This window comes from Ursus arctos, unplaced genomic scaffold (genome assembly GCF_023065955.2).
Source record: "Ursus arctos isolate Adak ecotype North America unplaced genomic scaffold, UrsArc2.0 scaffold_3, whole genome shotgun sequence".
NCBI classification, from domain to species: Eukaryota; Metazoa; Chordata; class Mammalia; order Carnivora; family Ursidae; genus Ursus; species Ursus arctos.
In genome coordinates, this window is record NW_026622985.1 from 62173829 (window position 1) to 62189152 (window position 15324).

The following is a 15324-nucleotide window of genomic DNA, read 5'->3' on the forward strand; positions in this document are numbered from 1 at the left end:
AGGGTGTTTGGGGCCCTGGAAGTCACAGCAGATGGCCTCCTGTAGCGGACAGGCTGTCCTGGGAGAGAGGAGAGTTCATTTAGAGGAAGGCGGTGTGTGGCCCTGCATTCCAACTACTTGGAACCAGCTTAAGCCCTGGGAAGAGGTCAAGCATGCAGAGCTGACATTCAGGGAGCAGAGGCTAGAGCACCCCAGTCGGCTTAGGGCCGAGGGTGTGTGATTGTCTTCCCTAAGAGAACCGGTGCGCTCTGGACAGGCTTCCCAGCTGGCAAAGGGGTTTCTCAGCAGGGGAGGGCAGAACTGGGGAATAGTCTTCAACAGTGACACCACGTGTCAGGGAGAAAGACCACCAGAACTAAACAGATTGGCTCTAGTTCTCTCTTCTGCTGGAATTGGAAGCTGGGACAACCTGCTTTGAGGACAATTAGGGTGGAGCAGGACAAGAAGTCTCAATGGGAAATACATTCTGATCATAGGGTATATGGTACGAGTAATTATTTTGTGGCAGAAACTGTTGTCTGCTGACCCAATAATCGTCTGGAAGAGCCTTTTCTGGAAGAACTCCACCCCCCATGACAGAGACTTAAAATGCCAAGTGCTCACTCTCCCAGATAGTCTTGGTATGTGGTCCAGTTTTGGTCAATGAGACCATGAGATAATTTACTAGGAGCTTGAGGGGAAATTTTTTTCTCCTGATAAAAAGAGAGGAATAGGCAAAGAAAACTTGCCTCTTTCTTTCTTGTCTTACAGTTTGAGTGTGGACATGAAATTGGAGCTGTGGCAGCAATACTGTGACCATGAGGAAAAGGCCAGGAGAATCACATGTTAGTCAGCCCAGAACACTGACACTGCACAGCCACCAAACCAACTACCTACTTCAGGACGTCCTGTTAGGTGAGAAAATGCCTTCTCCCTTTATAAGTATTTTTTTTTAAGTTGGATATTCTACTAGTTTTAGTTGAAAACATTCCCATTGATTAGTAATGGCTTCGGTTGTAAATGACAGAAAACCAAGCTAACCGTGGCTTAAGTCATAGGGGCATATACTGTTTACTTAACAAGAAGCCTAAAGGTAGATGGTCCTAAAGTTGGTTCATTGGCTGAGCCATATCATCAAGAACTAGATTCTTTCCATATGTTTTCAATAGACGTTGACCTCTGGTTGCTGTCTCATGGTTGCAAAATGGCTGCTGCAGCTTCAAACATTCCATCCCAGCATAGGATGGCATGGGAAGAGAAGAACGGAAAGGGATCCTTCTCCCCATCTACCTGTTACCAGCGAAGAATATCTTTCCCAGGATCATCTGGCATCCGTAGACCAATCACTGGCAGAAAGGAATGACACAGCCATTACTGGTTTAAATCAGGTACTGTTTGGCATCTGCTCTTCTTCCTCTGCTCTTCTCCTTTATCGGCATGTTCACTGCCTTTGCTTGCAGTCTTCAAAGTGGTCTCTTGGTAATATTCTATTTTTTGGGTTTCTGTTGAAGATCAGAGAATGGCTGCTACCCTGTGAGCTTCACTCTATCAGTTGGGCCCATCACAGAGTGTACATTCCCCAGTTCTAACTATTTGCTGATGTTTTAAGGACAAACAGCAACAAAACCAAAACCACAACTTCAGGGGGCTGCTTCCACTGGCTTTTCCCCAGCCAGAGCCTAGAGCAGTGGTCCGTAACAAACTCTAGTTGGCACATACACCCCGGTGGGCATTTGGTCATGTCTGGAGACATTTTTAGGTTTCACACCTGGGAAGGTGGTGGTATTACTGGCATCTACTGGTAGAAGCCAGGGATGCTGTTCAACCCCAGGACACCCCCTCCAACAAGGAATTACCCAAACAAAAATGTCAGCAGCGGGTGCCTGGGTGGCTCAGTTGGTTGCGACTGCCTTTGGCTCAGGTCATGATCCAGGGGTCCTGGGATCAAGTCCCACATCGGGCTCCCCCTGCTCAGGGGGGAGCCTTCTGCTCCCTCTGCCTGCCACTCCCCCTGCTTGTGCTCTCTCTCTCTCTCTGACAGATAAATAAACTCTTAAAACAAAAAAAATATCAGCAGGGCCAAAGTTGAGAAGCTTGGCCCCAGAGGGTGGACCAGGCCAGAAAGCCATCTTTCCTTCTTAGTGCCTCCTTGCTTGTGACTTAGAAAGGCCCTTAGAAAGAAGAAGAGTGTCCCTACTCTATGCCTCAGGACACCAACGTGCCCCTGGGCAGTCGCAGTGACCAACTACACACCATGAACAGAGTAATTGTGTCAATTCACTAATTAAATAAACTCCTCTCTTCTGAGTCTATTTTCACTTTTGGACAAATTGCAGCAATCACTGAATGACTTTTGTACAAAATTACAAAGTGTTGCAGCATTGGCAACAGGGTCTCCAACTGCCATTGCCTCAGAGACAGACTCTGTGGGAGGAATGCGGCAGATTCGTTCCGCTTCTGTTGGTGAGCTTTAGAAGTGAGCGAAAGAGCAGCATAGAAGCGTTCTAGAATTGGGATTTGTGAACCATTATTTTCTGGGGCAGGGTCTACCCACTCCTGCCCACTTTCATTTTATTTCCACCAGCTCGAGCAAGCACTGAAAGTTACCTTCTCTTTGGAGTTGTCGTTCCTTCATTTTCTCTTTTGTAATATACCTTCCTATTCTTATCCCATTTTCATGCAGAGAGAGAGAGAGAGAGAGACCCAGTGAGGGAAGGGAGAGAAATCCTGCACCTAAACAGGAGTTGGCTGTTTCAGGAGACATTTCCGAGTCTGCTCCTAAAGTAATCCCTTCGCTGGGAGACCAGAGAACGTAAGGCAGAGTTTTGGCCGCTGTTGTGAAGAGGTCCCCATGCCAATACAATGTCGTAAATCAGTTAGACATTTCTCTCTTGTGTAACCCAGGAGGCGGTCTCAGGCCGGCAGGGTGGCTCCGGGGAGTCCGGGCCCGGGCCCCGTCGCTCTGCGTGCTGCTTCCACCTCGTTGTCAAGGCTGACTGCGCCGTTCCTCACCGTCACCCCACATTCTAGCCAGCAGGAGTGGAGCCTTGCCCTCACCTTCAAGGGGCGTTACCTGCTATGTGCACTCAGCATTTCTGCTCGAGTCCAGTTGGCCTGGGCTTAGTTACTTAGCTACATCAAGCGACACAGACAGGGTGGGGAGTGGAAGATGCAGCCTTGATTTTGGGGGGCCCAGTTGGCTAGCTGCAATGTGAGAGTTCTATTACTGAAGTGCTTGCTAAGTGTCGTGTTTTATGAAGATTACTTAATTTAATCCTCACCATAAAAATAGGTACTCTTCTAGTCTCCATTTTATAAACGAGGAAGCTGAGACACAGAAAGGCCCCGCCCCAGCAGCAGATCCTTATCTGTTAGGGAGTGCTGGTGGGGGAGATGGGAAAGGGGAAGGGGACAGGATGGGGAAGAGGGAGGAAGCTGGCAAGGGCTCAGTTTCAGGCAAAGTCCCAGCCCCAACCTGATCCTGCTCCTGCAGAAAGTTCTAGAACGTGTGTTGAGTCTTGGAATTTTCCCTTGTGGCAAGGGAGCCGAGCATTCACACCCACACTAGTCAGGTGCTGGCGGTCACTCTGGGGGGGTTACCCAGGTGCTCCCAGCACTCTGAACCTGCTGCGCAACCAACTCCAGGGACCCCAGGGATGAGACCGGAGAGCAAAGTTGAGGAGTGAAGTGGGCACACAGAACCGGTAGGAGGGCCTGAGGGGATCTTGGCAGGGCACCGCAGAGTCTACTCTGCGGAGAGTATCTGCAGAGACACTATCTGCACAATGGCATCTCCCAGCACGCCCTCCCGGCACCTGCTTAAAGAAGTCCCAGGAGCAAGGCCACTCCCAGACTTTTGCAAATGAGCAGCCAGTCCTGCCTCCCCAACCCCCACACATACCATTTTAATGGTCACACTTCGATGCTGTTTGCTCTGAAAAATGCTTCATTAAGTCACTCAACAAATATTTATTGAGCATCTTCTGTATGCTGGGCTCTGATTAGGGGCTGGGCAGATAAAGACCAATAAGACAGAGCGATCCATTCCCCCAGGAGTTCACAGGCTACAGGACCACAGAGGCAGAAAAATGAAGTGATTTTTAGATTCAGAGTAATCAACGTCACAGAGACCTGCTGTGTTCAGGGCATTCAGAGGTGAGAGAGAGAAGCAGAAAACGTCTGACAGAAAGGGCGACATTTGATTCTGGGTTAGAGAATGAACAAGAGCCCGTTGGAGCAGCACGTGCAACACCATGGAAGTAGAAGCAACTGCTTCCATGTTGTGGGCCACAGAGAAGTTGCCGAATGAATGAGGGTGTGAAGGAATTAATGAATGAATTGTCCCAATGCTCGCTGATTCTCAGGGAGAGGAAAGATCATCCCAAAGTTATTGTCGTAAGTAGATTTCCGCCCAAATGACACAACCTTCCACCTCTCATCCTCTGAGCCCCCAGGAGATTCTAGCACACCCTCATAGGGCCGGAGACTCTATGTGTGAACACCTGTTAGCATCAGGTGTGAGGGGCAGAAGAAGTGGAGAACGGGCACCATTGGCCTGTAAGAATGTTCTTTTTCCTTCCATCATTGTCCAAACGTGACTGACCTTGGCTGCAGCATTACCTCGTGAAGATAGATAAGTATCAGGAAGCTTCACCTCCCCCATTTGTTTTTTGTTTTTGTTTTGAAGATTTTATTTATTTATTTGACAGAGAGACAGCCAACGAGAGAGGGAACACAAGTAGGGGGAGTGGGAGAGGAAGACAGCAGAGCAGGGAGCCTGATGCAGGGCTCGATCCCAGGACCCTGGGATCAGGCCCCGAGCCGAAGGCAGACGCTTAACGACTGAGCCACCCAGGCACCCCCACCTCCCCCATTTGAAACCAGGGAAATAAGAATAGTTTGTCCTGGTCCCGAAATTACTTCAAGACTTATAGGCAGCAGGTATGCTTCAGGATAAAACGTAAATTAATCTCCCCTCTCCCAGACCAAGAGTCCTCAAGGTCAGGTTCACAATCCCATATAAGGTGTGAAGCACAGTGGGTCGTCAGGCAGGGGCAGGAGCCTGAAGTGGGGGTGGGGGGCTCTAATCACCTGCACCTCCTGCCAGCCCTTGCACAATTAAAGACCCCCAATATTTTTTATTGATTAGCTTGATGAGGCCACTGGTTTAATGACAATAATATAAATCAAGGAAAAGACCCTACATTTTCAAATAAAATGAAAGAAACTGAGCAAAACAAAACATATGTTCTAGATCTTTTGCTCCCTCCAGCATCACTTCCTAGACCCTCTTTCTCTGTCAGGAGAGAGGCTTCTGTGAAATCTCCCCCAGCAAATCCAGGGGGTCTTTTAATTTCACACTCCCTGTCCAGCGTCCTCTAGAAATTCCTTTGTCCAGGGTCTCCTGGGGACTTAAACGTGGTCAAAAGACGTTGAAAACAGATACCTCCTTTAATAGTGGAACAGCTGCAAGTCTTCGGGTGGCCTCCGCTGCCCTTGGTCTCTATCCCCAGATGTGCTGGGGGGGAGCCCCCGAGGCTGCAGAGCCCTTCAAGTCCTAGGGTAATTCAGTGGGAGGCAGTTGGCAAATGGAAAGCCTGATTAGGACGCTGTCAGACTAATCTCTTGGTTCCAAGTGTCAAATATCTGTGGCTAAGAATTGGAAAGAATATGATTTTCTTTCTGAGAATTTGCAGTTCGGCCAGCTTTGGGGGAGGAATTTCACTAAGGAGGTGGGGGGGTGTCTGTTTACGGTTACTGCGGTTTCCTCACGCGTGCTCCTTTAACACTCCCACCCACACCGTCCTGCATCGTAAGTGCAATTGTTCCCATTTAATAGATGTTTTACAAATGGTATTGCTTAGATGCAATAGAGTTATGAACTTTTAACCTTCAGTTTGCACCCAGGTCTCCCTGACTTGAAAAATTCTACTTTTCTTCCTTAATGCAACCTTAAATTCAAATTAAACCTTTTTTTCAAGAATTAAACATCTCCACACACACCCCCTCCATTGCAAGTGGGAGACTGGGTTTTCTGTCTGTCCCTCATGCATCTAATCCTTCTTAGGCAGAGGACAGGCTTGGAGAAAATAGAAGAGAACCCCAATCTCTAACCTGCAATCCTTGGGATAGATATATTTCAAAATCAGAAATTAAAATTCAGAATTTCCAGATTTTATTAAGGAATTGTAGTGATGTCCTGTATTACATAACACCGGGTAGCATCTGGGCAAGGCACCTGAAATGAATCATGCTAATATTTCTGCAGTGAAATATCACTCCGAGGGGGATAGATATAGATTATAAAGAATTGTATAAGAATTTAAGTCGGGTTTTTGCTACCAAATTAAAATTGCCAAACTTTGGGTTTTCTGAGCCTTTGGGATTTGGGAATCACTGTTAGGGATGGTGGACTTGTAGATTATATTTACGGGCTCTTCTGCTCGTATAAATCCTCTCCAGATGAACCTGGCAGGGAAGGGCAGGAGCGGCACCTTGCTCTGGAGTCCTTCCGGCTGTGGCAGAGGAGGAACCCCCACTCCCTGGGCATTTCCAAGACACGAGGAATGAGGAGCCAGCTCTGCTGGGCTCTCTTGCTGACTGCCAGGGGGAGGTGTGTTCCTTAGAGAAAGTACTGCACCTCCCTGGTCTACTAAGTGGGGACGGGGCAGAGGGGAAGCGTCAGATACTGCCGGTGGTCCCGTGCAGCTCTGAGACCCACTTCGAGCCTGTACAAACCTTCGGATGAGGGCTGAGCCTCCATGACTTCTGTGCCCTGGGCAGGCGTTTCCCACCACAGCCCCCCCACCCCCACACACCGACTCATCACTGTGTGAGGGTGTGGGGTGTGGGGCTTGACTGCCTAGGGCAGAGTTTGGCCCTCTAGGCACTAGAGCAGTTGGGACCTGATGACTTATCAGAGTGTCTGTTTCTTTCCAGATAATGAACATCATCATAGCAACAGCACCCACCTTATAGAGTGAGTGAGAGGCTCAGGGGAGCTAGTGCCTGTTCAGCTCAGTGCCTGGAACACACAGGATGCACATAACATAACAAATGGCTTATATGACCCTTACTACGGAGATCAGGCCTGTGTCAGTGTCCCGGGGCTGCCGTCACAAGTTCCGCAACCTGTATGGCTTAAAACAACAGAAACTGATTCTCTCGAAGTGCTGGAGGCTGCAAGTCTGAAATCAAGGTGAGCAGAGTTGATTCCTCTTGGAGGCTCTGAGGGAGAACCTTCTGAGGAGAACCTCTGAGGAAAACCTTTACCTTCTGGTAGCTGCTGGCAATGCTTGGCATTCCCTGGCTTGTAGTCATCTCTGACCCCACCTTCATGTGGCCTGCTGCTTGCGTCTCTCTGTGTCACATCTCCCCTTCCCTTCTCTTATAAGGACACCCGTCATTGGATTGAGGGCTCACTCTAAATCCAGAATGATCTCATTTCAAGATCCTTAACTTAATTATCCCTGCCAAGACCCTATTGCCAAACACGGTCACATTCACAGGTACCAGGGGTTGGCATTGGACGTATCAGTTGGACCCCCTCCAGGGCTAGGCACAAAGTTTGCAGGGTTGGACAAGTGGTCGACCACAGCCCCCACCCACACGTGATGGTGAATTGTTAGCCAACCCCTGTGGGGTCCCTTGACGGGGCACCCTTGTGTACAGGAGCCGTTGTGATGTAGAGTAAAGGGTAGGGGTTTTGGAGTCTGGCAGATCTGGCTGGAAGCCCTCGGACACTGGGCCAGTTTACTTCATTAGAGTAAGGCTCAGTTTCGTTATCTCTGAAATGGACACATAAGCCCTATTTCAAGCTGTTCCTGTGAAGCATACAGACCACAGATTGACAACATCTAGCCCGTAAAGCACTCTGTAAATGGGATCCCCTCTCTCTTCCTCCACGTCTGATGACATGAAAGCTGTCGATGCCTGGAATATTCTTTGAAATCTGGAACGGCAGTAAGGCCCACATATCCTTAGAGCACTTCAGTGCCAGCCATGATGTCATTGGAGGGGTCCTCTCTAATGCCAAGTGGCCCTCAAGGCCCAGATCTGTGTTTCCAGCAATAAGTGTCTGATGACTGGGATCCCACTTGTCAATTACCAAGTGCCGGGATTCTCCCTTCAGAAACACTGTTAACAGCCCAGCCCGCACCCCCTAGATTTCCAGCGCCCAGAGAGGGCTTCAAACCCTAGAGAACATATGAAGATCGGTGTAAAACCATGCAAAACAAAACAGTGTCTGGGCCGGTTCCTTAAAACCCTGTGCTGTCACAGACGCAGCTCACACGGTAAAAGTTATTCCCACCTGGCAAGGCTTACAGCCAGAACCCTTTGTCTTGCCCTTCTGAGAAGAGTCCCAGAGTGCGGCAAAGCCCCCAGTATGGGTGGGTTGGGAAGCCTGAGCATGTCTCGCGCGTGACGGATCTCCTCCATCACTAACAATGCTCACGGCGCCTGCTTCCTCTCCTTGGAACATACTGAGCCTTTCCTTTCCCAGCTGACTGTTCTGACACTGGGTGAGGTTTCAATTTCTGCAGAAGGCGGTGGAATATATATTCTGCGCACCAGGTACCACGTTTTAACTCTTGAGCTAATGATTTAATTCTTCACTAATAGTGGGTGCCAAGCAGTAAGTTTTTGTATATCACAGCTTGTTTTCATTTTTGTCGTTGAGACCTTAAAGAATACAGAGGGATGCTACTTTTTCCCATCTGAGGTGAGGCACAGAGAGACCAGATGGAGGTCCTTGGCCCCCCAGCACGTGGGGAACCCTGTTTCCACTCTACTGTGGACGGGAGTTTAGCTGAAGGGCATTTTCCTTAGCTCTTGCACCCCACCTCCCTTGTTCTAGAGCCTGCTTTTTTGGGTATCCTCCCCAAATTAAACAGTTTTTTTCCCCCAAAGGCAAAGGGCACCCTGACCCGGAAAGGCCCAGATGTCATTTCTCTCCACCCACTCGCCCTGGCTCCGTGTTCCTGAACCAGGCTCTTCATGAAGGCAGGCAGGTTCCCGCCGCCCTTCCTATCCTTGCCTGTGGCCGACATTGAGCCCGCTCAGTAGGAATAACCACACCACGAGAATTCCAGGCTTGGCTGTGTAATGTTCTGAGGCACGGAGCAAAACGCCTTCAACATATGCTTCCAGTTAAAATTCACCCCTTTTACAGATAAGGAGCATGAGCCACAGAGAGGTCAAGAATAGGTTCTCTGGGCTCCAAGGTGGGAGACGTCTAATGGGGTCATTAAGAGGGAAAGGGGCCCTGGAGACTGAAGACCGATGTTGCTCATAGCCTTGGATGATTGAGAAGAGGTGTGCCAGGAAGAAGGGAAAGGATGGGACAGACAAGTTGGCCACGTGGCCAGGGGTCAGGGCCTCAGTGGTCAAGGGTGGGCAGGGGGTTCAGGAATATGGATGAATCGGGCCAGGGCACAGCCCCCCCCCCCCAAGTCATGGTTCACCAGGCACACACCCTCCTCCCCTGGTCTCCACAAGTCTTGCCCACAGGGTGTCACCTGACTGTCTTGATTAGAGATGCTCATCTTTTCAGTGTTGTGGTAGGACTGGGGCTTACCGGGAAACCTGGTCATCCATTATTCTGCAAAATCACCACATCTGTCTCCTAATTTCTAGTGATTTCCTTCTCTTCCACTGGCTCCCCGTCCATATAATAGGAGTGTGTGGATGGGTGAGGGGGTCATGCCACCCCACCCCAGAGCGCTCTCTCCACTTGCTCCACTGTCTGTTTTCCTAGATGCAGGACACCAGCCTGAGTGTCCATTCATGGAACTGACCGCTTGGCCAGTGGGATTCCAAGATAAAAAGCACAGTCCCTACACTCAAGGGAGGAAAGACACACGAAAGGGCGCTAAGGGGAAAGAGCCAGATCCCTCCAGTTTCCTAGGGAATTGGGGGCAAGTTAATGACAACAGAAATTTTTAGGGAGGGAACACCAATAAGTGTTAGTAATTATTATTAATATTAATTATGATTGAGTCTGGGATATCAGAATGACTTGGCGGTATTTCCCCTATGGCAATAGAAATGCCTTTAATGGAAATACATTTTAGTTCACACTCAAATCCTCAGGGTTTAAATCCTAACTCAGAAAAAGAAATGCAGAGCGGTGTCCGTCTGGGCACACTGATGGGCAAAAACACCAACAGCACCGCGGCCAAGAACGAAAGCCCAGACCCGAGGTCGCCTGGGGGTTAAGATTGAGTTCTTAATAGTGTAGAAGTTGCCAATGATTGTGGAAACTCAGAGAAAATATGCCCATCATTGACATAAATTCATATCAAGACTTCTTGGTTAGACTAGACTCCCAGAACAGAAAATCCTCAATTCTGTGGTAGATGTTACTTTGGGATACCTTTTTTTTTTTTCTTTTTTGCCAAAATGAGAACAGGAGCAGGGGCCATGGGGTTTTCTTTATCCGGTGCTGAGTGATGTCCAGCCATCTACAGGGAGTGGATGGCCTGTCACTGTACGGGCCCCCGCATGCACTTCCCTCCTGCCAGCCAGCATCACCTGCTTGGTTCACACCTGCCACTGGGGTGACTGAGGCAGCGGGGAGAGGCTGGGCCCAGGACAGGCCAGCAGGAGAGCAGAGATACCTGCGGACGTGAGGCCAGCGCTCAGATGGAGGAGTCGGAATTGCAGAACTTGTGCGACGCTGTGGGCACTCTTGTGGCTCCAGGTCCGGAGGGAGGGAGCCGTCCACAGAGCGCTGAGTTGGCCGCAGATGGAGGGACATCACCATGCTAGATCTGCTGGAGACAGCAGCACAGGCCACTCCTAAGGAACCTACAGTCAAGATACAGAAAGAAAGCCCATGTCGGGGAGAAGGCCACTTTAGCCACCGGGTCCCCTCCCCCCTCACGAGAGCCCCATGACAGACCTGGACCTGGCCTTGCTAACAGCCCACCCACTGTCCCCATCCCATTCCTGCTTCTAGTAGAGACCAGAGAGACCGACCTACACTGGCACTTTTCAGACTTCCAGGTGCATGTGCCTGTCCTGGGGATCAAGTTCAAGTGCAGTTGTCCTGAGATTCTGCATGTCTACCAAGTTCCCAGGTGAGGCCAAGCCTGCTGGTCCGTACAAAAGCAAGGACTGAAAGCCCAGCGAAGAGTTAAAAGCGTGCGCTCTAGAGTCCCGGCACTGTGACCTTCGGAAAGTCCCTCGGTCGCGGCGTGCCATTTCTGTCTGTGTAAAGTGTGACCGTGGTGGCGATTACGTGGCTCCGAAGACAAAAGATGCCCAGGCCAGTGCCTGCTCGTGGCATGCGCTCCAGTCCATGCGCGTCGTGCCCAGCTTTCCGCTGTCCCAAGCCTGCAGGACACTCACCGCCTGCGCAATAAGATCACCACCGTGCCCTGCCCTCCTCCACGCCTTTGCTTTTCCCTGGGTCGTGAATGCCCTTTTCTCCCCATCCACCAGGCCACATCTTCATTCTTCCAGGCTGAGAGACCCCAGAGCCCACCTCCCGGGCGGCTGTTTAAATGTGTAAGTAGCACCTCCCCCGTGAGCTCCAGGAGGGCAGGAAGAGTTCACCCTTTGGCAGCCCACCGAAGTACATCACCTGACGCATGCTGGGTTTCAACAGATGAGGAGGGAATGAGTGACGTGACGATTCTTCAGGTCCTTTCTAGAACTGCTATGCCTGGAAGTGCTGGGCCCCACTCTAGATCTATTGAAGCAGCGTTTCAGTGGGTGACTCTCCGACATGGGGGAGATAGATAGATAGATAGATATTAGCAAGGGCCTTCTCTTATTTATTTAGCTAATTATATGGACTGGTGGCTTCTTTTTTATTCGATGGCTTATAAGGCATCACAGTCACTATTCATTGCAATGCTCAACTTGTCCCAGATTAAACATTCGATCTGGCGTCTGTGTCCTTTTGAGATGTTCTCACCACTCTTTGAGTAATTCCTTGCTTTCTTGTGCAACAAGCTGTTCCAGAGTCATTTCGTGGTGTATTTCTTGCCAAGCATGACAGGTGATTCTGATGCACACCTGGGTTTGGAAGCCATCGTGCCTATCAGTAGCCTCAAATCACCGTCGGGGTTAGCTCTGTCCCAGAGCACACGGCAGGGGACGATTCTTAGGCAGGAGCCAGTGAAGGGAGCTCAGTGGCCCTAAGACTCCCAGGAAGCGTCCCTGAGGGCAGAGGGCTCACCACACAGGCACAGATGACTCAGGAGAGCTACCTGGCAATGGTTCCCAGGTACCACCCGCCCAGCCAGTTACAGTGGCAAATGCCCAGAAGCATGTAAGGCAACGATTGAAGGAAACAGGAAGGAGTTGACACAGAGAAGGATTTTCAGAGTGGAATGTGTTTCCCAACAGGTAGAGAGAAGTCATCTTAACTTTACCGTCTGCATGGCCAGTAATGGTCACGAGGTCTGGGCCCTGTCCTCTGAGGAGTCAGCCCCAGGAAGCCCCTAGGGGTGGACAAAGCTGGCAGCTCCCATCAAGGAACGTGGTGTGGTTTCCTCTGAAGGCAGCCAGGGGGTCACAGACGCCCTGCACTAAACAGCGTTTTCTTTTCCAAGGAACACGAAGCACTCTCACAGATGGCTCATTTGTTTTCAACTATTTTTCAACGCAAAAACATTTGTACAGCCTAAACTGAGATGAAGAAATGTTTTTGAAAGACTTACTAGGCTGTACTACCTTGACAACTTTTCTGTAAATCTAAAATTATTACAAAAATAAGTTCTTTGTTAAGACTCACCATTGACAACATCGTGGTAGAGAGAATAAAGCCCTCAGCCCCCACGGTTGTTCGCATCTTAATTGCCCGAGCCTGGGGATTTGGTACCTTACATGGTGACAGAGACTTTGTAGATGCGAGTGAGGTGGGGAGATTATTGCGGATTATCTGGGTGGGCCTATTGTAATTGTAGGAGTCATTGTGAGGGTCAGGCAGAGGTGGAGTGATGGAAGCAGGGTGTGTGTGTGTGTACAGAGAGAGAGAGATTGATTGAGGCTTGAAGATAGCACCCTGCTGGCTTTGAAGATGGCGGAAAGGGCCACAAGCCCATCTCTAGAAACTGGAGAAGATAAGGAAGCAAATTCTCCCCTTGAGCCTCTAGAAGGAACGCAGCCCTGCTGGCCCCTGGATTTTAAGCACCATCTCAGATGTCTGACTTCCAAAACTAAGATAAATTGGTGTTGGTTTAAGCTATTGCACATGTGGTAATTCATTATAGCAGCAAAAGGAAACGAATACAAACATCAATTTAAAAATTCTTTTGCAAAATTCTCCACATTGTTCTTCTATCAGCCAGTTTGCTTTTCAGTCCTATCCTATTCAAGTGTCCACGTCACATTTCATTAACCGTTCACACGAAAATGTGGCTCTAACCAAAAATGCCCTATTTCTTAGCCCACCGTTGGAGCCCTCACTGCCGCCTTTCTGTGGTTGCTCCCGCTGTCCTTCTGCACTGACGAGGCTCATTGGCTTGAGGTTCCCTACTCAGCACGAGCCTCACGCTCTGAGGCCGCTAACGTTTGATTGAGCATCTATTACTGTCCTTTCCTTGAATCCAAATACAAATGGGCATTCACTTGTGCAGGTGCCGTAAACATTCCCAAATGCGGACTGTCAGCGGTCTGCAGGACGTTCCTCTACAGATGGGGCACAGATCCCCTCCCCCGCAGCAAGCCACCCTCCCCTGCTCTAGGCAGATGGTCCTGGAAATGAAATGACTGGCGTCCCAAAGTTGACCTGGAAAATAAGTCACCTGCAGTTCAAAATCCACTTCTCCCTTCCGCTCATAGCCATGCAGAAGCCGCGGTGATAGTGCTTTGTCTGGAATGCCTGGCAGCATACTGGCTCTAGAACGATACCCAGGTGAAGCCAACAGGTAGACACTCAATGCTCATGTCATCTGCCCTCTCATGTCACCCGCAGATGACCCAATGTCCCAGTTACCCACCACAGGACCAGAGACTTCCCTGCCCGTGGGAGGAATGGCTTTCAAATTAGGCAAATCTGTATATAGGATAACCCTGATTAAGTTACACTCCTGTGGCCGATCACATGCTACAGAATAAACTATTGAATCATTAACTTCAGTGGGAAGGCACCAAGGACAAATAAATATAGAGTGTGTCTCCCATATTCACTTCCAAGGCCATCCCACTAATGGCTGGTGAAGCTGTAGCCAGATGGAGCTGTGGCGGATGTTTCAGCCCCTTCCGATTGACAGTGTCTTCTCTCATTCTCTATCGATCTTCTGTACCCACACACTTCCTTGTCGCCCTCCAGTCTGCCCTGGATGGCTCTCCCCTTCCGTAAGGGCTTCAACTAGAATAGGAAAGGGGTCTCTTTCTCTCTGGCTACAACTGCTCAAAGTTCATGTTTCTAGGCCCTGTGACCAGGAGCCCAGCTCTCCTGGGTGCTACATGCTACTGCACGGGTCTGTGCAGATGTAGATGCCGAGATGTGGGCTGCCCAGAACGCTGTGATGCTAACCTAACCTGATCGCCCTATCTGTCTGAGTCGTGCTACATCTCTGGGAGGAATTTTCTTGTCTTTAGACTTGTGCTGGTAAAAACTTCTCGCCTGAGAATAACTTGGAAAAGGCCCTTTGGAGAGGAAATAATTGATTTTGTGGTCCTTCTTGTATTTTGACCTCACGCTTGCCCTGGTTGCAGCAATATGCTATTTCACTACTGAATTATTCCATTCCTAGACCGAAATGGACCACACGAAGAGACTTTGTAAAGTCTCAATTAAATGAACCACACTGATCTGCTTCTTTTTGCCCTTGTATAGGAAATCTAACTTAGGTTGAAGATTGACCCGAAAGCTCTTTGTTATCAAGAGGAATCTTTTAATATAGGCAGTACCAAAGGAGGGGGAAACAAGGCTTTCCAAAGTAGAAGAAATCCGAGGCATTTTCAAGCAGGTAAGTTCTACTTGGCTGAGCCTTTCTTCTCATTTTGATTTATTCTAAAGGAATTAGTATGTCTTAGGGTGGAGAGGAAGGGGAAGGATTGGAGAGAATGTGGCTTGTCTGGCTTGAGGTTGTTAGCCTCCAGCTAGATCAGGGGTTTGGGGTCACCATCATGGGCTGCTGGCCATGAGCTCTCTCAGAGCAAGCTCCCAGGGGAGGAACTCCTGCGTTTACACGGAAGGCTAATGTCTGCGGCCAGCTTTTCAGGGAACAGAGAACTCCTGGGCCTTGTTCTATCCAGCCAGTGCCCCTACTTGATGTCAGACACAATTAACAGTCCTGAGGGGGACGGGATTCTTGGGTTCATGAAGGTGAATAGAAATTTCTGGATGCACAACTCTAGCCATTCTCCTTCCTCCATGAGAAGGGA

At 49.5% G+C, this 15324-nt stretch overlaps 1 long non-coding RNA gene across 2 annotated transcripts in view; it reads left to right on the plus strand.

The window, feature by feature from the left end:
* Positions 1–14901, plus strand: part of LOC113266471 (uncharacterized) — a 53840-nt gene extending 38939 nt beyond the window's left edge. For both annotated transcript variants that reach the window (XR_007188169.2, XR_008956378.1), the window contains 4 exons: positions 751–894; positions 1149–1367; positions 6919–7177; positions 14774–14901. This is a non-coding gene — a long non-coding RNA (uncharacterized LOC113266471). The remainder of the gene's footprint in view (positions 1–750; positions 895–1148; positions 1368–6918; positions 7178–14773) is intronic.
* The last annotated feature ends 423 nt before the right edge of the window (positions 14902–15324 follow it).